This window comes from Pseudopodoces humilis, chromosome 8 (genome assembly GCF_049639895.1).
Source record: "Pseudopodoces humilis isolate 2021_Gansu_Grassland_sample_001 chromosome 8, ASM4963989v1, whole genome shotgun sequence".
NCBI lineage: Eukaryota > Metazoa > Chordata > Aves > Passeriformes > Paridae > Pseudopodoces > Pseudopodoces humilis.
The window spans coordinates 37,439,047-37,449,396 of NC_142207.1; positions in this window are offsets into that span (position 1 = coordinate 37,439,047).

Here is a 10,350-nt window from a genome sequence, read left to right on the forward strand (position 1 = left end):
GATCAGATGGGTCCCATCAATGGGATTCCTCCTCCGTGGCAGCACACATGCCCACATGGAGCCTGGCTAAATATTGGTCCTGGATTGCTTGGTCTCTCTGCACATGAAAGGCTACAAAAAATCCTCCACAAACCAGTACAAACTATTCCAGCAAACCACAAAGCGAAATACTCTCTGGAAGGAAGCCAAGCACTGAGGTAAGGATGTAAAATGCACTGATTTGGGGTTGCTTTTTTTAAAAAATAATTTTTTACTCAATTCCAGCTCAGCTTAGCACCTTCAACCCCTCCATTTTTAAATGGGGGTGGGGGTGGGGGGGGAAGAAATAGGTTTTTTGCATTTTCAGCCAAAATCTGCATGAAAAAATAATAACTATAGAAAAACCCCAAACAAATCCAACCCCCGAGTCCCACCCCTTGGGATGTCTGTTCTCCCTCACTACCCCCAAAGCCACCCTGTTTCCACACAACCAGAGAGTGCTTGGGAGGGATGAGCGGAAAGGGGGGAGCCCTGACGAATTTTCCCAGGGATCCTTGTAAATTTGGAAGTGCTGGTTTGGCTGGGACCACCCAGGCACCACATTTCTGGGATGACAAATGCAGGCCCCCCCTCGCAGGGTGACAGCAAAGAGAGGTCAGTGTCACCTCAGCACTGAGATCTTGGCTGGGGGAACCTGCATCCCACACAAACCTGGGAGAGGAAGGGAGCCTTGGAGCCAGGGGAGGACCCACGTGCAGCTGCACGCTCAGGACAAGGATAAATCCTCTGTTTCCTGCTGCTGGGAAGTGCAGTGACAAAGGGACCTGGGTCAGGGCTAGGCAGAAAGGTAAAAAACTGAAATCAGAAGTGATGGGAAAGTAACTCACCAGTCCCAGGGGGATTTGAAATCGGCTTGGATGTGGCATTGGAGAACAGGAATTTGTGGTGGCCTTGGCAGTGCTGGGGGAATGGTTGGACTCTGCTCTTAGAGGGCTTGTCCGGCTTAAAGGATTCTGTGATGCTTCAGGCAGACAAAACCTGCTCCAGCAGCAGATGGATGGCTGGGAAAGGATGGAAAGCAAAAGGAGAGGTCAGTCCCAGCGGGAGGCACAGCCCATCTTTGTCACTCAGATATGGTCCCTTTGCTTTACATTAAAAATCACACATTTATGTCTCACCTTTAAACCTTTCTCCTACTTGCAGCACCAAAGCTGGGCAAAAGCTGCTCACCTAAACCACAAAAAGAAGCAAACACCACAAACTGAGGCCCTGGCAGAGAAACTGTGGCTGGAATCCCTGGAAGTGTCCAAAGCTAGGCTGGACACTGGGGCTTGGAGGAACCTGGGATAGTGGGAGGCATCCCCCGCCCATGGGATGAGGTGATCTTCAACAACCCTTCCAACCCAAGCCATTCCATGGCTCGATGATTCCATTACTGCCAGCATTTTGCCCATGTTTAAATGGAATAATTCCAGGTTTTTCAGCTGCATTTTTGATGCTCTTTGGGGTCTTGGTGCCATTTCCCTCGCCTTTGTAGTCTCAGGATTTGTTTGGAGCGTGGTAAAGTGCACTCAGCCCTTTTATGATTTCCTGTCCTGTTTCAGAGCCCTGCACTGAAAGACTTTAGTTGCCTCCTAAATCTTTTTCCAGAACTCTCCTGTCACTTTAAATATGGGCCAGCGTTTTGTTAGCTTCAAGACTTTGAAATAATATCAAAGTAAACCTCAAAGGAAAATAACGCAGTAAAGGGTAAGGTTGGGGCTTAATTCATATTTAAATAAAGATCCTTCACTTCAGCTTGGGTTACTGTGTAAAATGACTGGGAGCAAATGGAGCTTTTAAAGGCCTTATTCCCCCCAGGGGTCTATTTTAAAATGATCAGGGAGCCTACCAGGCCCAGGAATGAAATTGCCTTCCCAGGAAACATTCCCTACCACTGGGAAGAAAAATCCTTGAAATTCTCCAGAACCAAGACAGAGTTTTTTTTCCTCCCACCATCCCCTCCCAAGCTGTGATGCAGAGCAATGTCTGTGAATGGTGGGAAGGCAGACAGGATTCTTGTCAAAGCCTTTGGAGAAGGACACTGAGGAACTCAGGACTGATTTGCATGTCAAAACAAGGCTTTTTCTCTCATTCTCTTTTCACTTTCTAGGCCCAACCACACATAGGAACAGGAGACACTGCCTTTTCCCCCTCCCAAAATGCTGGTTTTCAGGAGAGAGAGGGGGAACTGCAGGCTGATTTCCAACAAGCCCCAGCACCTGACAGGGATTTGTCCAAGTGTCAGAATTCCAAGCTGACAGAATTCCAGCACAGGTACCTTTGCAAGAGCAGCCAAGCCCTCAGCTCTGCTGGGCTTTACCCAGGCATCTCCTTTGAAATTCTCCTCTAAGCTCCACGTCCTGCTGCAGTGCAGAGCGGGAGCGGTGACGGATTTGGCCTTCCACGTCCCCTCTGCCTTTATTCCTTATTTCCTACTCCAGCCCCGGGAGCAGTGGGTGGGAGGGATGGAGCAAACTCCAGATCTGCCAAAACCCTGAACAAAGGCTGTGAGAAAAATACTTCTGCAGGGAGCATTCCCTGAAACATGATTCATTTCTCCAAGATAAGTCGTATTTCCCCTGGCCAACACTTACAAAAGGGTTCTCCTCCCTCTTCCCTGCTCCAGCCTGGATGATGGACACGGCCAGAGCACGTGTTTCCAGTTGAGGGCTGGGAATTTTGCTCCCATGCAAAAGCAGTTTGAGGCTGGGGATGTGCATGATTCACTCCAGGTTTCCCTCATTGTCACAGGAGCCTTCTTCCCGCTCCACACTCCGGAAGGGGACTATTCCCATTCCCAGCTTCATGCCACCACTTCCACCATTGTTTTCCAGCCGGGTGTGACATCCCTGCCTGGCCGCTGTGGCTTTTTCACCAGCTCCTAGAGACAATGGACGGCGTGGGTCATTTGCAGTTCATCACGTCTCTGGAGCTGTCAGGGCACTTGGTTGAAAAAAACCAAACACCGTTCCTGCTTCCCGCATGGCTGGGAGATCCATAATGGAGTTTCCTACCATCCCTTATTGCAGAAACCCTCGTTCAAGAGGGGCCCTGCCAGACCATGGCTTGCTTTCCCAAATTAGCGATCGGGTGGGAGCTCAGCAGGAGCTGGGCAAGGGACCAGCTGGCATGGCCTGGTGACACATGGGACAGCAGCTCATGGTAGGAAATGTCCATCCAAGCATCAGGCAGGACAGTCCTGGTGGGCTGATGGACCCAAAATGCTGGGCAGGGACCTCCTTGGCCACAGCTCTTCTCACCAAGAAATCACGGAACGGTTTGGGTTGGAAGTGACCTTAGAGGTCATCTCATCCCAGCCCCTGCCACGGGCAGGGACACCTTCCACTGCTCCAGGCTGCTCCAAGCCCCTTCCAACCTGGCCTCAGACATTTCTGGGGATGCAGAGCCAGGCACAGGGACATTCCTGGGACACCACACTGTGTGCCAAAGCTGGCAGAGTCCCCCTGTGGGGCCCTATGGTGAGCCACGCCCAGGCCCCTTAGATCCATCCGAGGTGGTCTCCTGGTGCCTCCCAAGCTCCTCATCTGGGATTCTGTCAGTTGAATTTTTTTTTTTCTCCTTTTACTTTTTTTTCCCTGGGATACAGGAAGTCAGAGGAGCTGGCTGGAGCATGAACATGTTCCCGTGGGTTATTGCCTGGGCCACTCTCCCTGCAGACATCGTCATCACCATCAGCGACATCCAAGCTTCCTGTGTGCCACCATCACCTCTGGGGACCTTGGAACAGCTGGTGGTCCATGGGCCCCTCCTGACATGGTTTGGGCTTGTGCTTCATTTGCCAGTTGCCACCACAGAACATCCTGTTCTGGGGAGACAGAGCTGCCTGGGCAACTTGGACCAAGTAAAAGCCAGCAGAAAAATTAATATCCACCAGATCTCGAGGCCCAACCTTCTCACATAAGGGCTGAGGTGAGGTTAGGTCCCTCCTGGAGTCACACCACAAAAAAAAAGGAAAAAAAGTAAAAAGAAAGCAGAAGTGTGAAGGAAGAGAGGAGTGCAAAGGAAGAAGAGGATTATCATGAAGTATAGACAGGAAGGAAGGCAAAGACCTGCCTCTTCCAGACCATACATGCAGACCTCATGGTGGAGATGGACAGCTCCTACAGGCTCCCTTTCCATGTATCCATTTATCCACATAAATGGTATTTAAAGGACTCCAGGTGATCATTTCATTCCTGCTCAACTCTGCTGCTCTGCACTGGGACTCCAGCAGTGCCTTGCTAAGCCCACGTTTGTTAGCACTGCATTAAAATAGAATTAAATCAAAAAAGGACAACATTTTTGTTGCAAACACAGCAGGAGCACAGTGTTGGTGAGAAGGGATTTTATGTTATTAGAAGCTGCTCTTTGCTGCTATTCACAGAATCACAGCACACATTAGGTGGGAAGGGACCTTAAAGCCCATCTCATTCCACCCCTGCCAGGGGCAGGGACACCTCCCACTGTCCCAGGCTGCTCCAAGTCCCAGTGTTCAACACTTCCAGAGATCCAGGGGTAGCCACAGCTTCTCTGGGCAAACACCTCAACATTTTTCAAGATGTCCACCAGATCTGCAGGGCTTTCACTCCACAAGCATCTGGGATGAGCAGAACATGAAGACAAAATCTCGGGTCTGAGAGGTGGCTATGAGGACACACCTCCAGCCCTGTCAGGGGCAGGATGGGCACCTCCAGCCTCGGCATGGGCTGGGAACAGCCACCTCTGGCACAGCCCTGTGACCAGATCTCAGCCCCTGAACCTCACATTGTGACGTGTTTATAGAACCAGACCCTTTCCCCTTCATCCGTGGTGGGGTCAGAGAGAGCCAAAGGTCAGTCTCGGGGCCGATGATTTCACTTCTAAACAAAACCTCCACCTTCCTCCTCCTTCATCCAGTACCACCAGGATGACTCCTCCCCACTTCACTTTCTCTTTAACAAGAGAGGCACTTCATTCCCCAAAACCAGATCCTTCTTACCCTGAGTCCCAAGATTTTTGGGAAGTTAGGCCAGGATCCTGCCCCATGCCACAGCTTACCAGTGCTGGAAAAATAAAGGTGGCAGAGATGGGAAAACCCACAGTTGTCTCTTTGTCCCACTGCCTGGTTTTAATGCTTCTGCCATCTGTGTTCCCATGGGATCAGGGCCCTGTTTGATGTGCCAGGGGCTGGGAAGTGCAAAACCAAAACCCACTGTCTGAAACACATGTGCTTGCTTTGCTTTGGAGGGAAAAGAAGGGAAAAAAGCAGGAGATGCACCTGGCTTGCAGGCTGGCTGCCTGCACTCACTTGTGCCCTAGAAAAGAGCAACCCAAACTGCATGAGACAAAGTGCAAAGCATCATCTGTGTTTCTCCTTGTCTTGGACCCCTCTGTTTCTGTGAACATCTCTGAGACTTCCAAAAAGCTCAGCCCTAACATTGTTTCATTGATCCTGAAATCCCTTTCAGAACTTTTCCAGCCGTGGTTCTCAGGGCTCTGCCCTCCTCTTTCCAGGGAAGTTTCAGAGCTCAGCTGGCATGGGGAGAGAATCTGGTGATTTAGATAGCCTCAGAACAGGTTAAGAGATTTGGCTGCTCAAATCCAGTCAGTGGGTGGTTTCTGAGCTGTGAGGTTCACGTTCAAGTTCAGGTTGGAACAGGGCTTGAAGCAACCCTGAGACAGTGGAAAGTGTCCCCCTGCCCATGGCAAGGAGGGGAATGAGATGGGCTCTTCCAAACCAACCCCAAACCATTCTGTGATCTTCCTGCATCACCTTGGCCAGGGAACAAACTGTTGCTTTGTGGCTGCTTTTCCAGCCCTCTTGGATTGCTGTCACGGAAACTTTCCCCCCTCACTGGGTAATCCCCAGCTCCCCACCCCAGCTCAGCATGAAGGACAGTGCCTGGGGGCTGGTGCCATCGTGTGGATACAGCTGCAATGAAGAGGAGGAGGAGGAGGAGGAGAGGTGGGAGGCAGAACGCTGGGAAAAGGACAAATTGTCCAAACCCAGATCCAAACCAGGTTCTCTCCTAGAGACACAAATGGTTTAATTTAAATTAATTTAAAATGCTGCTTCCTCCAGCAGATGAATAAATAAAACAGCTTTGCAGGATGCACCACCTGCAATGTTGCTACCCCATGACATCTCCTGGTGCCACAGCAGATTCCCAGAGAGAGTCTTCCCTAAGAGAAGCAGCAGTGGTTGAGATTTAGATTCCTGCCAAAGGCCCAGAAGCTGAAACCACTGTACCTTACTCTGCTTTCCTGCTGGAAACTGGGCTGGAACACAACCCGTGCGTGCCATCCCCTCCAGGATCCCGGGACTGTCTGGTTGGCCAACACAAACACACTCTTGGACCTGGAGGAGAATCAGGCTGTGGATTTTGGCTGCTGGCAGAGGGTGGGTTCTGCACTCTGGGCTTGCACCCTGCCCTGGTAGTCACCGAGTCCCCAACCTCCAACTCTCCTGCAAAACTGAGGAGCAATGCTGGCCCAGGATAAAAATAAAGGGTCCAGGGGCCCTGCCGCTCTGGGGTCACAGTGGATATGTAATCAGGCTCCTTCATGTCACTCTTCCACTGCCTTTTACAGCCTGGAGCTGAAGTGGGGACAAATGACAAGCAGGGGGGAGAACAGATCGGGAGCTCTTTGGATGCTCAAAATCCCAAGCCAAGCCCTGCCAGCTGAGATGTTCCCATTATCCTGCAGAGTGGAGCACTGAACTCCAGTGGGTTCCCAGGCTGTGATGGAGAGCAGCCTGTCCCGACTCCTTCGGACACCTGGATGTGGGGATGAGCTCAGTCCCTCAGGAAGGGCAGGGATATTCCCTGAGGGCCCTGTCCAGGTACTGCCCAACCTCCCTCCTTCCCATACACACTCCAGGTCTATCCCAACCCCCTCCACGTTTTTGGCACCCCCAAATTCCCACTGCCAAGGTCTTTGCATAGCACTTGGCAGAGTGATTTCCCCTCCAAGTCCTGCTGGCTCTGCCAGGATGGCTCTGGATCTTGGCTCTGCAAGAGGCACAAGGGGTGCACCAGGTGATCAGGGTTCAACCACGAGCCCTCAGTGGCTCTCTGCTGGCTGTCATAGGGTTGGAGCACCTGCAGGTGCAGGTGGGATCCCCTGGATCTCGGGTGATCCATCAGGGCACATCCATTCTCAGCAAGCTGGCACCCCATCCCAGCCAGGTTTAGCAGCACCTGCATCCAAAATCCTGCATCCAAAACCCAGCCCCACAGTGCTGTTCCAAATTAAATGGTTCCCATTGTTATTGGGGAAATATATGAATTTTTCCCATCTGTCTTTGACCTATAAAAGGAACATCCCTCAGAACCCAGAGGTTACTGCCAGCGGCGTGTTTTCATTTCTGGTCCTTAAGCACATTTCATGGCTTGCCAAGATTTTTCAGGAGGTTAAAACTCAAGGCCTCGACTCAGCTTCCAGCACGTGCCAAATAGGATTTAGGTGCATGCTTGTGTCTGAGCACGTGTTACAGGCCTGTGCTGGACAGAAGTGCTTGCCCAAACTGGTGCCAAAAATCATCTTCATTAACTCATTGACTCCAATGTTTTACCCACCTGCAGGTGAAATTTGGCTTGCAGATGTGCAGCTCCTGGATTGCAGGGAGCAGCTTATTATCTGGGTAATGCTGCCTGGGGATTCGGGAAGATGCAAAAAGCCTGGGGGAAGTAGAGGTGGGTGATGATTTTCTGAAAGCGTGATTTTAAAGTCACAACAAATTGCAGAAATTTCATGGAGTGTTTAACAGCAGCAAAATTGGGAATAAAAAATAAGAAGGCATATTTGAAGTGCCTCTAAATGAAAATTCTGATTTAAAAAGGAATTTTACAATATAAACCACTGTTCAAGTAAAATATTAAATTTCAGGCTGACTGAAATACCTCTTTGCAAATAATGATAATGTCTTTTCTTTCTTTCTTTCTTTCTTTCTTTCTTTCTTTCTTTCTTTCTTTCTTTCTTTCTTTCTTTCTTTCTTTCTTTCTCTCTCTCTCTCTCTCTCTCTCTCTCTCTCTCTCTCTCTCTCTTTCTTTCTTTCTTTCTTTCTTTCTTTCTTTCTTTTTTTTTTTTTAATTTTTATTTTTGGTTTGCCAGAAATTTCCATCATTTCATTTTTCACCCCAAATGATTATTTTGAGTTTTTGGAGCTTTGCTGCTGGAATACTTAAGACTTGCATATCTAAGTATACCCTGAGAACTGAAAACAGAGATGGATAAATGAAGAGGGAATGCAAAATTCAACTCACAAGTTTGTCTTTAAGAACTTGCCAGTCGTCCAGGAGGAATTCAAGATAGCACTGGTATCAAAAGACATGGAGATCTGTACTTCAGTTCCAGGAAAGACACATTTCATCATCATCATTGGGTGGCAACCAGCCCAATCCCAGCTTTCAGCATTCCTACCTGCAACTGCTAAATCCCAAAATCCAGCCTTTTCTGCAGTGTGCCTTTTATCTCAGCAGCACTGTCCTCAAATGCAAATCCCAGAGGAAAGGCGATGCTGGATTTCATGGGAATTAAACCTAAAGCTTTTAGCTCAGTGAGACAAGGACCAAACAAATTTATTTGGTGAACCTCCCCCATCAGATCTGTCTCATTCTCTCTCTCCTGCCCCATCCTTGGAAATGTTCAAGACCAGGTTGGACAGGGCTTGGAGTAACCTGGACTAGTGAAATGTGTCCCTGCCCACCTGAGCTGAGCTTTAAGGTCCCTTCCAACCCAAACCATGTGGGACTCGATGCAGAGAGCTCCCATCAGCAAAGCAACAGAGCTCTTCCACCCACACAGCTTTTGCAGAACGAGGTGACCAACAGAGAGGGGAAAAATGCTCAAAATTGTTTGTCTGTTTGGGTTTTTTTTTGATTCTTAAAAAGTTTGTTTAATCCTGAAAGCAATTAAAACTGGGGAGGCTTTAATGGGGAGTTGAAAGCAGCAGCGGGGTGGGTCACTGGTGTTTGTTCCGACTGTCAAATGGTGAAACCAGCCTGTTATTTAAGATGGCAAAAGCCTGTAAACCAAACAAAATGAAGCCCAAGGTTCCCAATGTGTGACCACAGCGACACATTGATGGACAGCAGGAAAAGGGCTGCAGGCACAAAACAAACAAAGCTCCCCGAGAAGGGCTCTGACAAATTCAAGGGGAAAAGAGGTTACAAGTTATTTGTGGGAAATGCTGCTAAGAGGGAAGGATTAAAAAGACCAAGAACAAAAAATAAAGAGGAAGAAAGAGCAGAGGGAGACAGGACTGGGATAGTCCAGTGCCAGTCAGGAGGGATTTGGCCGGATGATGATTTTCCTGCACTGAAACGTGGAAGATACTTTGATTAATTCTAGGAGACTACCCCAAAGTCATCCTCACAACTCCCAGCACACTAATTACAGAGGAGAGGCAGGCAGTGACTCATGCTGGAAACTTCCCAACTTCCAAAGGGGGGAAAAGGGAAAAAAAAAAAAAAAAAAAATGAAAAAGGAATCTCAATTCTCAAGCAAACACAAAGGCCCCGGGACCTGCACTGGGAGAAAGGCTGGGCACAGCGTGGTGGCAGTGAAGCAGCCTTGGATGGGGTGGTCTCTAGGAGGCCTGGCAGAGGAGATGTCCCCAAGGAGGATTGGCAGGATGGGGGTGACAGCTGTGGGTGCCTCTCCAAGGCTGGGCTTGTCCCAGCATCTCCTTGTGCTGTTATCCCATCCCTGGAGGCAGGGATCTGCCATCCCAGCAGAGATGCCTTTGGGAATGCACCAAAAAAGTGTCAGCTGGTGAAACACTGGGGGAGGAGCTATGGGATCACTCTGTGTCCCTCCACCAGCACCTGAACCAGCTGAAGGGCTGGCACCACAGTCTGGCTCTTGGATGAAGCCTCCCAGCTCTGGGGTGCCTCAAATCCAGGTCTGCTGGATGATGGAGGTGAAAACAAAATCAGAGCCCTCGTGTCAAGCCTCAGGTGCCCTGTTCCCTCCCCTCTGTTCAGGGAAGGCTCAGCAGGGAGGAGACACAAGCACAGAGATGTTTGCTCAGCAAGAATCAGTGCCAGCTCCAAGAGAACCTCTTGGGATGGCAGCAGGAAACTGAGGGGGGTCCTTGCTGGATATTTATTATCCCATCTCAGCTCCGTTCTCATCCTCTCATCTTTAACTCTCTGGGTAGCTGACAGCACCAGGAACTGAGGCCAGAGCATCAGATTTACAACATCTTTCTTCTCCAGGCTCCTGGCCACGTGTTACAGGCAGCTCAGCCTGTGAACAGAACCAACACCCTGGAATCTCATGGGCTCAAGACAGAGCTGGGGGAGATGGGGACAACAGGATTAATGCCCTGCAGCCAACTGTAGT